Here is a 20,189-nt window from a genome sequence, read left to right on the forward strand (position 1 = left end):
AAACTCAAAATATGTAAGCAATGTTACAGCACAATGGCTTTGAAAAATTGATACATATAATGTAAAAAAAAAAAAACATACAAAATAAGTCGATAAACTTCAAAGTCATTTGTCATCGAAGGAGCATTAGAGCATGAACAATCCTTTCTATATTTTATTTACACGGTCTTCGTGTACGCATCAATCTTCTTTAGCTTTCACATGGATATATCTCCAGATAAAATTCATGGCAATAACTCTGAAAGATAGAAGTGATACTAGAAATAAAAAAAAAAAATAGAAAGAAAAAAAGAGAATGTACATTACGTACAGATAGACAGATAGGTGGGCTTTAACAAAATTGGATTCACCGACTCGATACTCGATTATTGAGTCGATATGTCATTGGTGGCTTGCGAAGATATTCTGCATCTTAAGAATTTTCTTAGCTCTTTCCTCGGGCTTAAAAAAACCGAAGAATGTTCGACGAGTCGACTTACGAGCGGATAAAAAAACGAATTAAATAAATAAAATAAAGAATACGTGAGATAACGGTAACATTTACATAAGAAACAATTCTCAATGGTAATCCTACATATATATCTATTTGTATATATACATATATTATTGATCAATGTATGCTACATGCCATACCCTTGAGATTTTTGGTTAAAAACGAATGACAAAGTTCAATTGGTTTTTTTTTTTTTTTTTTAACATAAGCCCTTACTTGCTTTCACCCTCAACTTCCTCATGGAGAACACGTTTTAGTAATCATCTAGCAGAAAATTTGACCCTCAAACATTTCCGACACGTACGATACCTGAATCTCATTAATAATTATTGTACCAAAAGTTTTATACGATAACTCACATGAATAATTATATTATAACGTAATCACGACTAAAATCATTTTATTGGCTAGTTAGATTAACAAAGACAAAAATTAGTAATTAGGAGATGATTGAATTAAATACGGCATAAAATTGTCCATTTAATCAACTCTTTTCATCTCATCGTCGCTTGCCGTTGTTATGATAAATGCTCCCGGGTATTTGAAAGGACTTATTATATTATATCGAAACTGAAATCGATTCTCGATAAACTTAACAATGTTATAGCAAGTGAAACGTTTATCCAAGTGAACAAAGACAAAGGAAGTTTTCTCTCTGAAAGGAGGTATTTAATACAACTGTTTTTGACTATCAAGTATATAAAAAAAACAATTACTTTTAGCAATATACGTATATATATATATATATATATATATATATATATATATATATTGCTAAAAGCTCTGTCAGTCCACATGTCCGATAGCTATTTCGATCACTTGAGATGCAATAAAAGATGTGGTAGGCAACTCAAAAAATAATAAAAAGCTAAAACTCTTGACTGCTATAGAGTATTTTTGTTCTCAATGCGGTTTTTTATCAGCATATGTACTTTTTTATGTTTACTTTTTATTTTTATACTTACAAACGCTTGAGTTTAATTAACGAGCTAATTTGTTCTAGATTGTGGAGATAATCATAACTTGGTAATGAGAGCAAAAAAATTTTAAAAGTAGTTTTTTTCAGAGTAAAAATGTTTAATCTGTTTATAAAGAAGAAAAAAAACTATTTTTTGAGATTAGTTCTGGAAAACTACACGGAGAAAAATGGGCTTCAGAAATGTACGAATTTTTATTATGCTGCCAATCAAAATTGAAACAGGAAGTTGAGATGCCAAAAAATTTTTAGAGGCTAGCAATAATAATTATAGTACAGCATAATAATATTTTGATGACTCAACTTCCTGTTTCAAGGTTGCTCGACAGCATAATAAAAACTCGTAGATTTTTTGGCTCCATTTTTCTCTGTTTAGAATCAAATTCTAGTAAATATTTTGAAAAAAAATATATTTATATGTATAAATATATATAAATATATTGTGAGGATAAAAATGACAATACGGTGACCTGTATAGAGTTAAAGAGAGTAACCAGTAGCTGTTATAGTAGACTGTGCTTGTGCAGGCTCGAGGACCAGGTGAGTATTGATCGGGGACTGGTCGAGCTGGCGAACCGACGCACCACCGAGGTCCTTTTCCCTGGGATAAAATAACAATCTCGAGTCATTTACGTTTTTAGTAAAGATGAGAAGACTCGAGTAAATAAAAAAAGATTCAAAACTAAAGACAAAGAGACTAAAATAATGCATTAAAAAAAAAAGAAAATAAATTTCAAAGAAAAAATACAAAAAGTTTAGCGTTTAAGATAATCGCTTGGAGTCAGAACGTAGCTTGAGTGATTCTTTATCATGCCCAACTGTTGCACCAACCAGCTGTCTTATTTTTATTCTCACGGCTTTGTTATTCTTTCTTTAGACTTGAGTGGTCATGCCAATATTTTCCGAGCAGATCAGTGAGATTTTCGGATTTAAACAACAGAATGAGTTGGTCGCAATTATTTTATTAGTTTTTTTTTAAATCTTTTGTTCTATTAAACGGTTTGATTTAGCGAGGAAATTCAGGTTGGGCGTTAATCGCTCGGGGATGAATCAATGAACGGAGAGATGGGAAATTGCATGAGCATTTTATATTTATCGTAAAGACCGGATGTTAGCGGGATGTATAGGAAGATAGCTTCTGACCTGGTAAACTGGAGCAACAGGCAACCCTTGCTTCGACCCGGACAGAAAAATATGGTGGGAGAAAAAAAAGTGAGAGGATTTGGTTAAGAATGAGAATGAGAAGGATGAGAGATAGAATATGGATGAGGGGGACAATCGATTATTCTTTCATTCGTCAACTGACACGATTTAATAGTGTAGATAAAGTTTGTGTTTGACATATGTGAAACAATAAAAATTTTTTAACAAAACATTGCCCAGCGAGAAATGATGAATTTTAAAAGTATATTTTAATTTAAGTAGTGGATTTTTTACTTGCTTGCTCCTTTCTCTAGTTGCTGGCTAGCTTATTTGATGTATTATAAATCAGAAAAGTTATAGAGATATTTTAAAAACTACTTTTAAAGTTAAGCTCGAAGGTTTCGATGGAAATTGAAAGGAATTATGTTTAAAAGTCATCATGGAGAGAAATCTTTGAGAGAAAATAGGTGAAGAAAAAAAAATGAGATGGTGAAAAGATGGAGAATAGGACGATAGAAAGGTAAAAAAGATGTTAAAGGAGAAGAAAAAATAAAAGCTCACCGCAAGTTAATGAAAAAGAGAAAATTAAATATAGAGAAGAGCTAGCACGATCGATATCAGTATCAATTATTCTTGAGCTTTTATTTTTTATCTTGATTCAAAAGTTATTTTTCTCTATTTCCATTTTACCTCAACCACGTTTTTCTCCTTTTTTTGTTGCCTTTATTTTGTTTCAGTTAAGCTTTGCAGCTTTCGATCAGAACCCAGCTGAGGTGCCGGAAAAAAGTTTGACGAGCCTGCCAGAGGCTTGTAAAAAATTTAAGTGGGAAACAAAAAAAAAAAGCTGAGAGGCCTTGTTGGCTTGCGATCTGCTGTCGAGATTACAAGTTTTTTTACACCCGCATTTTACAAATAATACACGAAAAGAAAAATTATAACTGAAAAAAAAATTTTTAAAACTTCAATTTAGAATGTTTGTTTGAAAAAATTTTTAATAATATTTTATCCCTAGTCACTGAGAAAAAACTTTCCGCTGCCCAACAGTAATGGCGCCAAAAAAAGTAAATAATAAATAAAAATAAAAATGAAAACCCCGTTTCTAATTAATTTTTTTTTAAAAAAAAGTCAGATTACATGCCCAAGAAACATGAAGGAAAGTGAACTAAAGGAAAAGTTTATATCTTGCTTGGCACTTAGCCTCGAGTGTTTAAACTAGAGTGTTGTCTTAACTTGACTAGCAAGTAGCAAGAAGCAATCTATGGTCTGACAACGATACTTTAGGGAACAACCGGCACCATTATTATTGCCACTAAGACCACCCTTTTGAAGTAGCAAACTTGAATCAAATAAAAAATCGCCTTGAAGAAAAGTATATCAGTTGAATGATGAATGAGTTGTGAGTGTAAACTTCTTAACAACACGTGATTGAAAGTAACTTTGACTGAAACTGAATTGACCTCAACCTCTGTCTCTAGCCTTAGTTGACATAAGCAGTCGTAGTTCATGTAAATTGCCACGTGCTATTACTTCATTTGATTAGTAACTATCAAGTTTTTTAAACCTTTTCCTTCCGTATACCTTCAGCTGACATTGGCAATGTAAATCTGGTCTAGGTCACTAACAAGTTGTTAGTTTTTAAAATTTAATAATTGATGAATTCAGTATTGACTTCATAAAGAGTCAAGTTTACAACAAAGGTAACGTCTCTGGCTTTATCTCTCCTCAAGTAATGCTTTAACCAACTTGGTAATTTCTTGTTTACTTTGTTGTCTGATTGAGTAATTGTATGCTGACTTGTAGAATTATTCTACATCCTTGTTTACAAAATAACAACTCATAATCAAAGTTCAAATATAACCATTAAACGAACCATGATGGCTCGTAACTTAGTTCGTTAAAGTTTGGCACATTTTCACCATTTTTATTTTATTATTATGAGTTGTTTTTGGAATTTAAGTTGTGTAGTGTTATGAAGAGGTCGATTTTATGATCCTGTCCCGTTTAAGAATTTAGTACACGTGCTACAGAGTTCAACTAAACGTGTTCATAAATTTTTCTTTATTTATGTTTCAGTGATTTTATAGGATCTTATGATTTTTTATTGCGAAAATTATGTTCTTTTCTTATGGGTATTATATAGACAGCTGATAATATGTCAGGAGGTGATAATATTGATGTCTATTAAATCCTATTGGCGTTTGACGGAAAGCCAGGGCTTAAATCCTTTTGAATTCGATCAATAGTTTGAATATTATATTGTATATATACATGATATTATATTAGACAGCGGGTGGTAGTTTAATAAAGTTATACCAGTTATTAATTATTAATTTGAATAACGGAAATACTTTTTTCGTACAATAAAACTTGACTGATTATTAAATTTGTTAATTGAGTTAATTAAATTCGTCTGGGGCATCGGTACATTGGTATTGATTTTTAAAAACTGACGATGAGGTAAAATAAAGGTGAAGAAAAAAAAAGATAAATTTTATGAAGAAAAGTAAGAAAGAACAAATTTATTGTTAGAGTAGTAAAGTGAAAACGTCAGCATAACTCAGGAATAAATTTACTGGGTGATGGTGGTTACAATTCAGAAGAAAAGCAAAAGAGGAAGAAGTAGAATATGAAAAAAAAACTTTGTATTTATAGGAAAAGTAAATGAAGATAAAGTGATAGAAAAGGGTTAAAAGAAATCGCTTAACAGTGACAAGTGATTTATAGAATTAATTAAGTAACTAATTTCTTAGAAAATTGTCTTTTTAACCTGTAAGAATTGTATAGTCTCTTTCATGGCGAATTGGAAATACGGTAAATTACGACAATTACCGTAATTTACGGTATTCAGAAGAATTATGGTATTTTACCTTCAATTTGTAGCTCGGGAACGGTAATTTACCGTAGAATTGCGACAAGCCTGTGGTATTTTACCATAAAGTGAAGTATTGCACTGTAAAAATACCACTTATGGTTAAAATACCGCAAAGTGCAGTAAATTGTCGTATTTTTACCATAACTCGCTGTGAAAATGCCGTAAATTACTGTACATTTCGGCAAGTTTGACGTAGAAATACTGTATTATACAGTCAATTACCGTAATTTGAATCCGTCAGAGTTACCCGGTACAAAAAGATCATTAAAAAAAATTTATTAAAATTAAAGGACAAGAGGTGATAAGTATTATTCAAGTATTTTGTAGTGTAATAAGCGATGAATTTGAACGACAAACTAAAACAAATTGGAGCAGACTAAAAGTTATTACGAGTAAAAGTTATCATTTACTTATTTTTTCTAACTTTCATAATGAACTATATACAGTTTGTATATATTATGTGTGAATAGAATGCAAGTTTCAAGTGACGGCTTCATTGAATGAGCTTTGAAAGTATTCATACATTAGTTTAGCTTACATATTCAAATCACGTGTACTTTTTCTTTGAAGTAAATAAAATAAGCACGTGAAAACACGAGTAGGCAAAGGAAATGTGAGAAACAAATTCTTTAGTTTAAATATAAATAGATATTTTTTTTATTAATTTTCGAGATTGAAAATAAATGACGCATTTTATCAAATTACCCGTTTTCATCTGATAGTAAAAAATAAATAAAAAAAAAAGTAAAACCTCGGCTAGAATTATACGAACATCAAATGAATTTACCTTTTCACAACGGGCAATTGTTATTGAAACAAATAGAACACAAGGGGCTAGTTCAATAACATGAAAAATTTTGAATTGAAGATAAAAAAGCGCACAATCAGTTTTATTTTGTGCATTGCTGATCTAACTTTCAAAGCTCGCCCAAAGGGATCGTTTCAGCGAGACGTGATTCACATTTATTCGACTTTATTTTCCTCTCAGTATTTCGGTGGTTCTTATGTCGTATCCCGCCAATTTAGAAGCTCAAACATGTCTATCTGAACAATAAAGACGGTACGTGTAGTTACTTAATATTAATGCTCTCACTTATTTCTTCATCACGCACAATAATTATAATTTTCACAGTAAGCACAGCACTAAATAATTGAGTGCAATAATGAAACATACATGAAAATTTATCTTGACATGAACTAGTGAAGAAACTCGAGAAGATAGTAGTGCATCATTTCACGCACTAATAAGCTTCCCCACTGTGTAGTTAAACATACGACTTGAATTCTCGAACTGCCACAGATTAAATGTCGTAATATCTCAAACACTCTCTCGACTTGTTCCTCGCTTGTTATTTTATCGTCATTAGTGTACAATAAAATTTATTATAATTACTCGTATCAAGAATTTCAATAGCCATAGTTCATTTAAATGCTAACTAACGGCGCGAATTAGTTTAAGCAATCGAAATCCAGTATTATTTGAAATTTAAGCTGTTCTATAATTTTATTACACTGTTAAACCAAATTAATTGATCGATTATCAATGAATGTATTTATATGGTCGCGCACATGCATTAAAATTGCATGAATTGAATAATGATATATAAATTCATTGGAGTTTGATTATTCGGGGAATAGTATACCGATATTTTGATGGATATACTGGGGATGAATTATAAAAGCGGGCACAATCGGTTAGTCGCTAGTTCCAATCGTGCAGTATAACTCACTCTGTACAGGTGATATATAACTATAGCGTATAACTGCGTATAGAAGATTTGCTACTCTATTCAATTCAATATCTAATCGATATCCGTTGGACCGTATGCCGGATCAATGAGTGATATCACATCACACTGGGCGGACATCGTCGTCAGATGAGTCTGATCGTAATGAAGCGTCGACACGTAATTTCAAATTCGATGGTGCTGTTTGCACATCACATTTCTCTTCTATACATCTGCTGTGAAATGTGTTGCTGTAATAATCAAGTCGTTCCGGGTGCATATATATATATATATATATGAGTATATATTATATTGGATGTAATTTATTTTGAAATTGGAATACCTCCATTGCTGAATAATCGTTGGCAGGTGTAGTGTTATGTTACATTTTGGTATAATGATGAATATCTATTGGTTAGTTAGAATAACTGAGTACTGTTGGTGATGTGGATGTTATAAATATTAATGTTTATAAATTTAAATTATTAAGAGAGGTGAGAAGGACGCGAAGTGGTTGTAGAGCACTCAGTTGAGATTTGTGTTGGAGTTTTAAATATTCATTAACGACATTTTCTGTTATATATATATATATATATAGATAAGTAATGGTCTAGAGTCTAGACTCTCTAGACAGTAGACACAATGCTAGACGAATATAAGTTCAACGTTGACGTCGCTTTAATTCTCTTTCTATCTCAGCTCTCATTTCAGCCCGTGAGAATATTAACGTCTGGGTAAATCAGATTCAATCTAGCACTATCTTTAAGTAATATCTTTATGAAAATAGGTATAGATGAACGTTAAATCTCCCGGTGATTGTGATGATATTTTTACTGTGCATATTTTTTAGTCCTCTTTTCCAGAGATTGTCTTTTAATGAACTTTGTGAAATGGACAGTAGTCGTTTTTACAGAAAATATTAATAGCTAAATGATAAATGATGTTTATGATAGGAAATAGATGAATTATGATAACGTTCAGATTTACTGGGTAGCGGTTATAATTTCCTGAGTCCATTTCCGCTGACAGTAAATACACATTACTGGCAAATGGCCAAAGTTTATACTTTTTATGTTTCTTGTTAACTTTTATAAGAGTTTTTATACTACATATATTTTTTCTAATGTATACAGAAGTGTATATGTGTGGATACATATATATGTTTTTTTTTCATCTTCACCTTTACTCTTTACACTCTTGAGTTTTATTTACTTTTTAACCTGGCGGTACGTCATGTTTACATTTATATATATATATTTAAGGATATGAGTACTACGCAGGCAAGTGCATAGTAAATGTGTTTTCACATTTACCTTGTCTGTATGTATAGAACCCAACTCACCGTAAATAAATAGTAAAAGCTTGAAACTCTATATACTAATGTATGAAGGTGTGTGTGTTTTTCTTTGTTCTTTAATGTTCCAAAAGTGTGTATCGATATATTTGAAATAAATTTTTATTCTGAGCTCAACATCTTTACATAACTAAAATACCTCTCGGATTTTTCGTCGGACTTTTATACTCCAAAATAAAATTTACTTTCTCATCCATATGGCAAAGTAAATATGACAACTTATTGAATGAAAAGAGAAGAAGAATAAAAAAAATCTTTTAGATTTTAGCGAGTTCGATCATCGTTTTTCCGTCTCCTACGAGCCACCTCAATATAACCGCACGACTTTACCGCCTCTTTTTTCCCGTTTCCCCTGATCTCCAAGGTACGACCTAGTTACCTGGGAGGATCCATTTCTCGGGCACGAGGTGAGCGACGAGGTGCTCCGGGGCCCAGGGAATGCTACATTATTTTCTCGTCCTAACAATTCATGTCGTTATTTATTTAAAATTTTTTTTCCTTGTCATTTTTACAACTTATATTTACTTTACTTATTTATTTTCATTTAATATCTATTATATTCATCCTCTTGAGCATTTAGAAAATGTTTTATTCAAGGAGTTTATTAATTGTATTTTATATAATAGTGTTTCTAATAAAATTCGACAAGTTTTTTTTTTACTCTATTGGGTTTAAATCAAAATAATTTTTCTCATGCTGAGCATATACATCTCGCTTTCAATTTTCTTTCGATTGGTTATAGATGTGTATAAATTTCATATATATGAATATATATCTATAATCGTGTACTTATTGAGTAAGTGCATTAAATTTGTGTTCAAATCACGTGAAAACATTTCTTGCAAATTTCATCGAAAAATCCCCAGCGTTCGCACGTACGAATCATAAAATAGCCGTGATACTATTGAAAAAAAAAAAAAATATATATATATATATATATATATATATATATATATATATATATATATATAAAATAGACTTTATTAGGCAGCAATAAAGTCTATGAATTACATTTTAGAATTTATATATGATGCATAGCTTACATATGTTTGATACATAAATTTTTTTTACTCTGATATATTTTATTTTTTAAACCGAAATTACCCATAGTCACGACATATGCATTAATCAATATTTAATAGGCGTACATTTATGTACAGAGAGAATAAATATAGCATATGATAATAATGATGATAATAAAAGTATATAAATATATATAAAAGAAAATGATAGAGGTAGAGGGAATAGATTTTCCGCGTGATTGTAAGAAATTTCGAATTTTATCAGTGGAAAGCATCACGTTCAATACAGCGAGTCAACAATGCCGACAACCGAGTCGAGATCGGTCTAACCCTAGAGCAATTTACGTAACATTCTCTTAGTACATTGATAATAGTTGATGACGAACAAGACCGCGTAGATCAGTAGTTGCTGCTACTACAACTCAGTGAATCTCTCAACGTTTTCGAAACCTCAGGGATTATTGGCGTTAGTCTGAGCTTGTGGTGCACCTAAATATGTAAGCTATGCAAATTCTAAATTGATTAATGTTACATCAGACATACATATTCTAATATTAACTAACCCTACACGTACACAAGAATTATAAACACTATTGCGTAGTTTTGTAAACTTTTATGTGAAATTAATAATTTACATTGCGTGAGTTATTTCAGAATAGTTATGTTTACAATTACTTTGTATTATGACTCAAAGTATATTATAAGTTGTGAAAAAAGTTGTAAAAATGTTCAAGTTGATAAATTCACCTTGAATATAATAATTAATAAGTTCTTATAACAAACGATTTGAAGTTGCTTAAGTCCACAAAAGATTTTTTAAATATTTTAGTATTTAATAAAATACAAAAAAAAAAAAAAAGAAAATTTATATAAAATTTATTATGAATATTTTTTTAAGATATATAATAATAATAATAATAATAATAATAATAATAATAATAATAATAATAATAATAATAATAATAATAATAATAATAATAATAATAAGAAAGGTTTATTCCAATAATAATGAAGTTTATTATTATTAAGAAAGTCGAGAGATAACTTTTGAATATAAAATTCACCAAAGAATGGATAGAATTAACGAATGAAAAGAAAAGAGAGAAAAGATTCATTGGGATTTTAGTAGCTGCTACATGAGTAGTATGAGTCGTAGTAAAAGGAAACTTTGTTCGACTGTAACACGCTCACAACTGAGATAATATTCCATGAAAGGTGGATTCACGAGAGACTTTCGTCATTGAAGAAAATACTGTGTAGGTTGTTATGTGAGATTGTGTATTCATGTGTGTTGAGGCTAATGCACTTTCTCTATATATACGTCAATTTTAGATATATACAGATGAGTAAATATTCTGTTGTGCACCATATAGTTAAGTACAGTAAAAGAGCTAAAAGACGGGGTAAGAGACGAAGGAAGTGCATAGTCAACCAGAGAAGTACATGGGAATAGAAATAGAGAATATATATATCTGTACATTTGTATTAGTAGTGGTAATGTGGAATTTCGGATTACAAAGTCTATTAGCTCTGAACTACTCTATCTTCATGATTTTAGGAATATATTATTCGATGCTTTGTGAATGTTAATGTGCAATCGTCTGTATACATTCTGACGCCAGAGATTTACTTCGATTTGAGGTGGTTAAGGAGTTGGAAATATAGATGCTGGGTATTTTATCAGATAAAAGATGGGTGACGTAATATGTAGGCAGCAAAATATCAAGTAGTAAATAATAATTGACCCATAGTTATTACCTTCTCTTTATTGAGCTGAGACTACTGCGTAGTAATTTGAAATTGGATGAATAACTAAGTAAACAACGCAGTAGGTATGTTTGTACTTATAACAGAAATGGAATTAAATAAGAAATGTGGAGATAGGGAATAAAAATATGAATAAAACTGAAGATAAGCCGGGACAATGGCACTTAAATTAAATTTAATACATTTATTTTCTCGGTTCGTTCAATTATTTTATTTATTTTTTTAAAATTTAATTAATTAATTTTATTTCACAAAAGTAAGATTATATTGAGCTTTTTCCAAGCAATGTATATATAATCAAGAGTTGCATAAATTTTATTACGGTAACAAACGCACGAAGAAGTGCTCATTCGACCTTGTTCGTTCATTTAAGTTTAAGGGTTTGTAGAAAATTCTCTTGGGATTAAAACTTACTTCTCCCCTAGTCTCAACTGTTCAAATATATATATATATATTTATTTGGTAATCACACTGAGCACTTAAACTTGCGCCTTCATAATTTTCATCAGCTGTCTTTAGGTCGTTGTCATCTTAGTCGTACTCAGCGTGAGAAGATTTCTAATCGGGCATTCGCTTAGTCGGGACTTTCATTCAAAAGCACGTAGCAACCTCTTCCTTCACCGTCATCAACTTTGTCGTCCTTTCATATACATATATATAGCATATATGTACTAGTAAAATTCGTCTACTACCCAAGCTTACCCTCGACACTAGACTATCATCCAGCTTTCCCAGTGCCCCAAGTAGTGTAAGGCTTAACACCTCATTCTCAAATGCTCTTCAATGTTTCTCTTATACATTGTCGTGATAGAAGAGCTATACTATCATGCCACAAACCCTACACTCTACAACCCTACACCTAAAATCTCTATTCTAGTAATGTAATCCCCGGAATGATACGATGATCGACTTGCCAGAGAGTATATTCATGGGCATTGAAATTGTTTGGATGCTCTTCACTATCAACTTCGAGTGCTGAGCAGATATACTGCTATTTTCGAGGCTGTTTTGTGTCTCGGTTTTATATAACTCTACGGTATTATAGTCATTTATCGTATCTATGTAATGGTTAAAATGGTGAATGGATTCTCGCACAGATTTCAAACATATTTTATATTGTTGGCTTGTTTTGTAATGTGCATTCTGTTGCAGTTACAGTAATGTTACAGTCACAGTAGAGGGAGAAATAGTTAAATGAGAAACAGCAGCATTGCGCAATAAATAAATTTACCTGTTTTTTTTTTGCTTCTGATTTACGCAAAAAGCAACGGAAAGTAACATTTAATCAAGGAGTTGAAGAGCGAAAGTTTTCAAAAGTTGCTTCCCAAAGTCTTGGGTAGAACATTAATCTGAGTAAACTGTTTTGTGTATAAAATTGTTGGGATTAAGTTTAGTACAGGGAAATGTATTATTGGCAAATTTATCAAAAGTGGAAAATTCTTCGTGAATGTATACGCGAGTAAATAAAAAATAAAGTAAAAAAACAGTTTAGTGGTGTACACTGAAAGTCCATTACTATTCACTTACCGGAAAGAGTAACAGTTATAAATTTCATAGCATTTTACGATCTTTTGTGTATATGCGTTTGGTTGTATTTATTAAACTGGACTAGATAACACATAATCCGCGGGGAAAGTTTTAAAGGTTTTATAGCTTCCGGATGTTTGTTGTTTACTTTCGGTTTTTATTTATCGTTTATAAATATCTAGATAAAGGTAGTGGTTGCAGTAGTGGGTGGATTTGATTTACATGTCATGTGTTTTATATTAGACGATAATTAATGGTCTGAGGAAAAAATTCCATTGCGACTTTTTATAAAAATAGATTTGATGTGTCCATTGTTTTATGATAAATATTGTTTTCGTCCTTGCATATCCTGACATTTTAAAAGTGATTTATTGTGTTAAATTTAATCTTTATCGGTAAAATTAATTTAAATTTAATGAAATAAATTATCAATTTTTGTTTTATTTTCGCGCTCACCTCAAGCGTAGATCGTTAAATTTTCTGAATAGCACAGTATTATAAAATAAAAAAAAAAATTTAGTAATCAAGTGCGATATTATTTTAGGTCGATTTACTTTGTCGTTTAATTAAAAAAAATCTAATTCAATTTTCCATTTTGGTGGTTCGTTCGATGGCTGTTTGCGTGTTCGTGGTAACGACAACTTCCGAAATACCGAATAAGTTAACTTTTATTTTTATGGTATGAGCATCCAATTATTCTAGATTGGAATGCTATAAAAATCATTAGTGAGATTTAAAGTTATTAAATGTCATAGCTTGTAGTCAGTAAGGCGGAAATTTTATTTAGTCATTATAATTTGTACAGAGATTCAAATGCTGTCAAATTCACTTAAATTCAAAATATTATGAGTGTAATTATTTTTAATTTAAATTAATATTCATATTAAAATATGAGTGCTTAAGGTGTTGCTTTGATATTCAAACTTTTTTTAATTTCGCTTACCAGTTGCGCGAGGGTTTGTACAGAATTGAATCGGAGAGTGTGCATCAATCTTCACCTAAGTTCATTTTGACGAGTAAATATACACATAACTATTTACCCACATAATTAACGAGAAACCAATTAATTTTTTACTGCATCTTTTTTCATGAAAATTTCCATCTACGATAATTATAAACATATAATATTGCAATTTCGTACTTATAATTATTTATTTAAAATATTATGATAATAATAATGATAATAATAGAAGAAAAAACTTTAAATTAGTTAAAAATTCCATAAATTATAAATGAAAAGCACTCGTTAAATTAAATTATTTATACTTTTTATCCTTAATTAGACTTGACTTTTCAGGTGAATTAATTCACGGAATTTAAACTAAGTATATTTAAATCCGAAAAAGGTCTAATAAATGCACTGGAAAAAATTTAACAAATTAAAATTTATTTTTTTTTTTTCAAATACGTAAAAATAAAAAATAATCAACATTTTAATTTTTAAAAGAATTCAAATATATTGATAGACATTTATAAATATATTTAATGGAGTGAATAATGAAATGTGACAATGGAGCTAAAGTTTTACATTTTTTTTATCGCGAAAATGGAATGCAAAAGAAATAAAGGTTCTGCTGAATGTCAATGAAATATGTAAATGTCTAAAAACTTTTTGACTAAGTCAAGTGAATTTGATAATTTATTCTATACATAATATTATTTTTATCTATGTAATTTAGATGATACCCAATCGTCATAGATAATTTAATGTATTCTTATTAAACAGAAAAATTATACGAGAAAATATATGTGTATATATATATGACAATGGGATTGTTATTGAAAGAAGATATATTGTTATTATTGTCTGAATATTTGTGTTCTAGGGGAACGATTACTATTATTTTTAACAGCTTGATTAAGCAAAAAAAAAATCATATTTTTATCTGTGAATTTCAGTATTTTTGGGTGAGGGTCGTAAAAGTGATAAACAATTTAATTATAGATATGACGTAAATGCCCTTTAACACGTGAATCCGTTAACAGGTCTTGAAAAATATTTATGATAATAACGTTTGCATTATTTTTTATGAGACATGAAACATGCTTGTACAAACCAGCCATAAAATGAAAAAAAGTTTGAAAATCCAAAAGTGCACACCTCAATCACTCATGATAATAATTAATATTTTATTTTTTATTTTTGGTTCACATTTTTTTTTTAGTTTTTTCTTTCAGTATAATTTTCATTATTTAAAATTTCTCAAATCTTCCGCCTTTTTTTCTTAGATGCCGGTTTTTATTTTTTCGTTCTACAGTCAGCTAAGTTTTTCACGAATTACCGCTTTCAAATTTTTTATTAATTACAATTAAACAAAAATGATTTAGATAGTGAATTTCTAAAGAGTTCTTGTGACAAAAAATGCAAAACTGATAAAAAAAACAATTAGGGCAATTTATTATATTTTTGGAAAGTTTTCGTGGTTCCAAAAATTAATTAATTATAAATGGAATGGTAAAGAATCGATTTAACACCGGGTCGATACTATTTCTCAATAGATTTTCTTTATACTAGTACACAATTTAACTCATTTTAGAGTAATCAAAAAATGTAGAGATGATTTAACGTGAGTGAATTAGACAAAAAAATAATTTTGAAGTAAGGCGTTTGCGCTCGAGGTGTGCAACAAAAGAAACATCTATTTAACTTAATTTTTGTTGAAAAGGGAAAATAAGTAAATAAAGAATGAACAGGAAGAAGTTATCTACAGTTCGGCTTTACAAGTTAATTTATAAAACTCTGGACAATGGTAGACAGCTTGACACGATATAGTTCCAAGTCGATTAACCTCAAAGAAACAGCCTTTCTAACTTGTAAGAAACATTTTAAAACTTGATTCCTAACTTAACTTAAAGTTACATTTTAAGACTTCGCGCGGATCTTGTTGCTATTTCTGTTAACCGAATCAACTATTAATTCTTCAAAATTGAGCACAAACTTTAACATTGATTTCGAATCCAAGAATAATCTTCGAGGAAATTCAATTTTGGATGTGAATTAGTGTCAGATAAATTTTAATTTAAAAAAAATATTTAATTATCAAATCAATTTCATTTATTTGCAAAAAGTCGAGTTACCTAAAAGTTATCGGAAAAAAACTTTTTTTTTGTTGAAACTTCAATCAATCAAAGTTTGTTACAGAAAAAGTTACTTTCGTTAGACGACGATGATATCAGTGACAAACAAAAAAAAAGGAAATCACAACATTGTTAAAAGAAATTCAAATAATGACGTGAAATCAATTTTACGGTTGCTAGCAAGTCAATTGTCTGAATGATTTCTAGAGTTCGCTTTCATTAAATTTTAATTAATAATGTTTTGTGTAACAATAAATTAATTAACAAATAATAATATCAAGAATAATTTAAAATATATTTTTACGACTTAGTACCTTAAAGTACTCAAACAAAGTGACATCTTATTTACATAAAAATATCAGGTTCACTTTGTCAACCATTTTATGTAGCCCTGCCTTATATTGGCAAAAAAAAGTTTTTTTACTAAAACAAAAAATAAAAAAAAATTTTAACATTAGCGTTTAATGCCAGCGTCGTTTCTATATTTGCGTGTAAAAAAAATCTGTCAACGACATTAGAGTAAACCGAAGATAAATGATGATAATACATGAAATTTTTATATTAAGCATGACTACAAAAATGACTACAAATTAGCGATCACTATAAATCTATACAGATAACTCGGATCAGCAGCAATTTGTAGCGATGATGATAATTGATGTGCTTAAGCTTGCCCAATGAATAACAAAAAAAACTTTTTCGTTTATTCGAAACAACATTTTTTAATTCCCGGGAATAAAATAATTGGCCTGTGCGCGAAACATAAAAAATAAAAATTTTATTAGTTTACTTAAAAATCTTTTACTTCTGTCAGCGAGTGAAAATTCACGACAATTTTCATCCAGGATAATTTTTTTTAATTACTTCGTAGAAATTACTCACTGAAGATTATATACCGGAAACTGGAATTTCATTTAGACAATTTTCATCAAGTTTACAAGAGAACTTCATGATATTAAATAGAAAAAAAAAACTTCTTATAATATTTTTTTTTGACGAGACGTGTAATTAAATAATTATAAAATTACTTAATAAAAGTATAAGAACAGTGAAGTATTTCATGAGTTTTTTTATTTTTTTAAAAGTAATAATGAATGTAATGTATGTTTAATGACACGTTTCATGAGATTTTAACAAGAGTAATTACTTTAATGGGATTATAGTTGAAATATGATGTGTATCTGTATTATATATGATATGTATGATAAAGTATATAAATTATGAGCATTTAAAAGATGTATTATCGTGAAAGGCGTCAACGCGTAAAGCAGAGTTGGTATATTTTTATGTTTACTGCAGGAAACCGTGAAATATATATGACATTTCCTTAAGAGTAAGAAGAATAGTGTTGAGTTATATAACTGACCCCGCAAAAATAAGAACAAAGTCAAAGAAAAAGGAAGGAGTTCCGAGCAAAGTAATACGCGGTGCAAAAATAAATCTCTGGCTTTAACTTGCGACAAAAGATGAGAAGAAAAAGTATATTAAATGATGAAAGAAAATGAAATAAAAAACATTGTTAAATCTTGTGAGGAAACAAAGACAACTCTAAATGCACGTACTGAAGAGAAGAATAAGTCTTCTTCAGATAAACTCTCAAGATCGTGAGATTTGTGAAATTGCAAGAGCTCTCCGGCTCACGGGAGATAATCATTTTAACAATGAAAAATTTAACAGTGAATGATATTAAAATTTTAGCCGTTAAACTGAGAGACCTAGATAGTATTTGTTTTTTTTAAAATGCAACTACTCAAACACTTAACGTTAAATTTTTAAAATATTATAGAGTACTGCCGTAGTACAGTCTTGATATTTTAATTTAATACTAATTATTATTGAATGTTATCTTTACTTCAAAGTTAAATATTTTTATAACTATCACTGAAGATTAAATTTTTTAAAAGCAAATTTAAATTTGTTTATTTTTTTTTTTCGTTAGAATTATTTATAGTTGATATTGGTAATAATAAAATTTTTAAATTAAAATCTAAAAAAAAAAGAAAAACAAGATGAAATAAGCCGAGTTAAAAATAAGAATATGAATAAGAAGAAAAAGTAGATAGTCATGCTTTGGATGGCATAAGTTTTTAATAAGATTTCAAGTTGAAAAATATGAATATTTGAGGTATCCTCGATATTTTTCAACTGGACAACATGAAATGACATACGAGTTATTGGAATTTTAAATATTTATAAATTTAATAATTCAAAATATGGAATTTAAATTAAATGGAATTTTAAAAATTTCCAATACCATCTATATAATAACCATATATATATAGACATATAGTACATGAAACGACGAGTCAATATTTGAATTTATAAGCTCACAAAATGTCTCTCTGAATTCTCAAGGGTTTTCGGACTCTCGTATATGAAATCCAAATAAAATTACACTCGTCCTCTTATAATCCTACGAATTGAATGAGTAGCTGATAAATCTTCCGCATCATTTCTCCTCAGAGTCAATTTACCTCATCTGTATCACTCAACACCATCTATATGTACTTCCAACACCCGCCACTCTTATCTATTTTTCTCAGTATCTTATTCAAAGTAAATCGATTTTTTAAAATTACATTTTCGCCTCATTGATACTTTTACCTTTATTTTTAACGATAACATTAAATCACAATCTATACAAAAAACTAAATCAATGTTATATCCTTTGCGTTAAATTTCCCAAGACACTTCTGAGTGCTTTGTCCTTATTGTCATTTTTCGTCCGGCGATTTTTCTTACATAGAAATTTTCTTCTTTTCACCACCTCTTTCACAAAAGACTGCACATTAACAATAAAACTATATATATATATATATATATATATATATATATATATATATATATATATATATATATATATATAGTATATAAGACATAACAATTGTCTAGTGGTAAATATCAATTGTCCTTGGCTCCTTTCCGTCAAACAAAAAGACCGGGTGAAACCAATTGCCGTAAAGAATGAAGAAATAAAAAAATAATATATATATATATATAAACCAAAAATATTTCAAAAATTCCAGTCATACATAATTCGTCACACATAAATCACATTAAAAAAATATTTCGTAAAATAAATTTAAATTTAATTATCCATCAGGATACGTAAGCTCTACCCTCTTTGTCTCTCGACGTTACCGATTAATTTTATTAACTTTTGACGTTAACCGTGTGGTTACAAAATATATAACAAACTTGTTGTATATATGTAACGTACTTTAGTGTGCTATCCGCAATTAATTATCTCATTTTGTTTATAATAATAAACTAATAATTAAAACACCACGCAAGATAGTTTTGGTATAATCGAATGCCATAAACCGCGATTGAATTAGCTAATATACTCGGTAATTGACTCAATAATTAGAATACTGAGCGTACATACATATATGTATATAAATATAAATATATGTATGTGCATAAATAGGATATAAGTGGAGTATATTGATGTAAGCTCAAGAGTATAGAGCTTAACACGTCGTAATCACGTACCTGTTACTCTGAACGATGAATGTTATCCAACGTCTTTAGGATGAATATTTTTAAGGTTAAATGTTGTGGCAGATAAAATAATAAATCTTCTTAATTGGAGCTCCGCACGTGTAAATTGGCGCGCAATTATCTTCTTTAAATGAGAGAAATAAAATTTTTTTTTTGATAAATATATAATAATTGTTGTTATTGTTTTAAAAAATAATCTTAATCGCGATAAAATAAGGGCGAGATCTGGCCAATCGTTAAAGTCACTAGTCAATCGGTTGGTTCTGTTTGGCTCGCGGCCAGTGACCGGATTGACCGCACGCTCGGACTCGTCTGTCTTTCAATGAGTACGAGCTAGTATTGTGTACCTAGTGTGCCGCCGACGGAGGCGAACGCTCGCGTCGCGACGCCGCTCTGACGGCGTCTCATTGCTCGACCCGGGCTTGTATCACCTCTCTCGCCCACCTAGCCCCCTAACAAGCCTTCCGTCATACGATCTCACAGAGCTTTTCTGGCGCAAGCGTAATATATTTTTGATACGCGTACACATACATGATCGTATACCAACTCACCGGCGAAAACACACGCAGATGTAATTTCTGGATATGAATGATGACGAAAACAACAACAAAACTAAAATTATAAACATTAAACACACCTAATAAGTTCAACTAAAAGTAAAACAATAGTTATCATTAATGTATATGAAACGTAAACTTTTTTCCACTGGATTTGATAAAAAAAAAA

General features: G+C 29.8%; 1 protein-coding gene across 1 annotated transcript in view; it reads right to left on the bottom strand.

Annotated features, from left to right (window-relative positions):
• LOC103573133 (uncharacterized) overlaps positions 1–19,753 on the bottom strand; it is a 36,904-nt gene extending 17,151 nt beyond the window's left edge. Inside the window, exon 1 of the mRNA XM_008552055.3 lies at positions 19,455–19,753. The gene's annotated coding sequence lies outside the window, so the exon portion shown is untranslated. The remainder of the gene's footprint in view (positions 1–19,454) is intronic.
• Between the last annotated feature and the right edge of the window lie 436 nt (positions 19,754–20,189).

The sequence above is a fragment of the Microplitis demolitor genome, chromosome 8 (genome assembly GCF_026212275.2).
Source record: "Microplitis demolitor isolate Queensland-Clemson2020A chromosome 8, iyMicDemo2.1a, whole genome shotgun sequence".
NCBI classification, from domain to species: Eukaryota; Metazoa; Arthropoda; class Insecta; order Hymenoptera; family Braconidae; genus Microplitis; species Microplitis demolitor.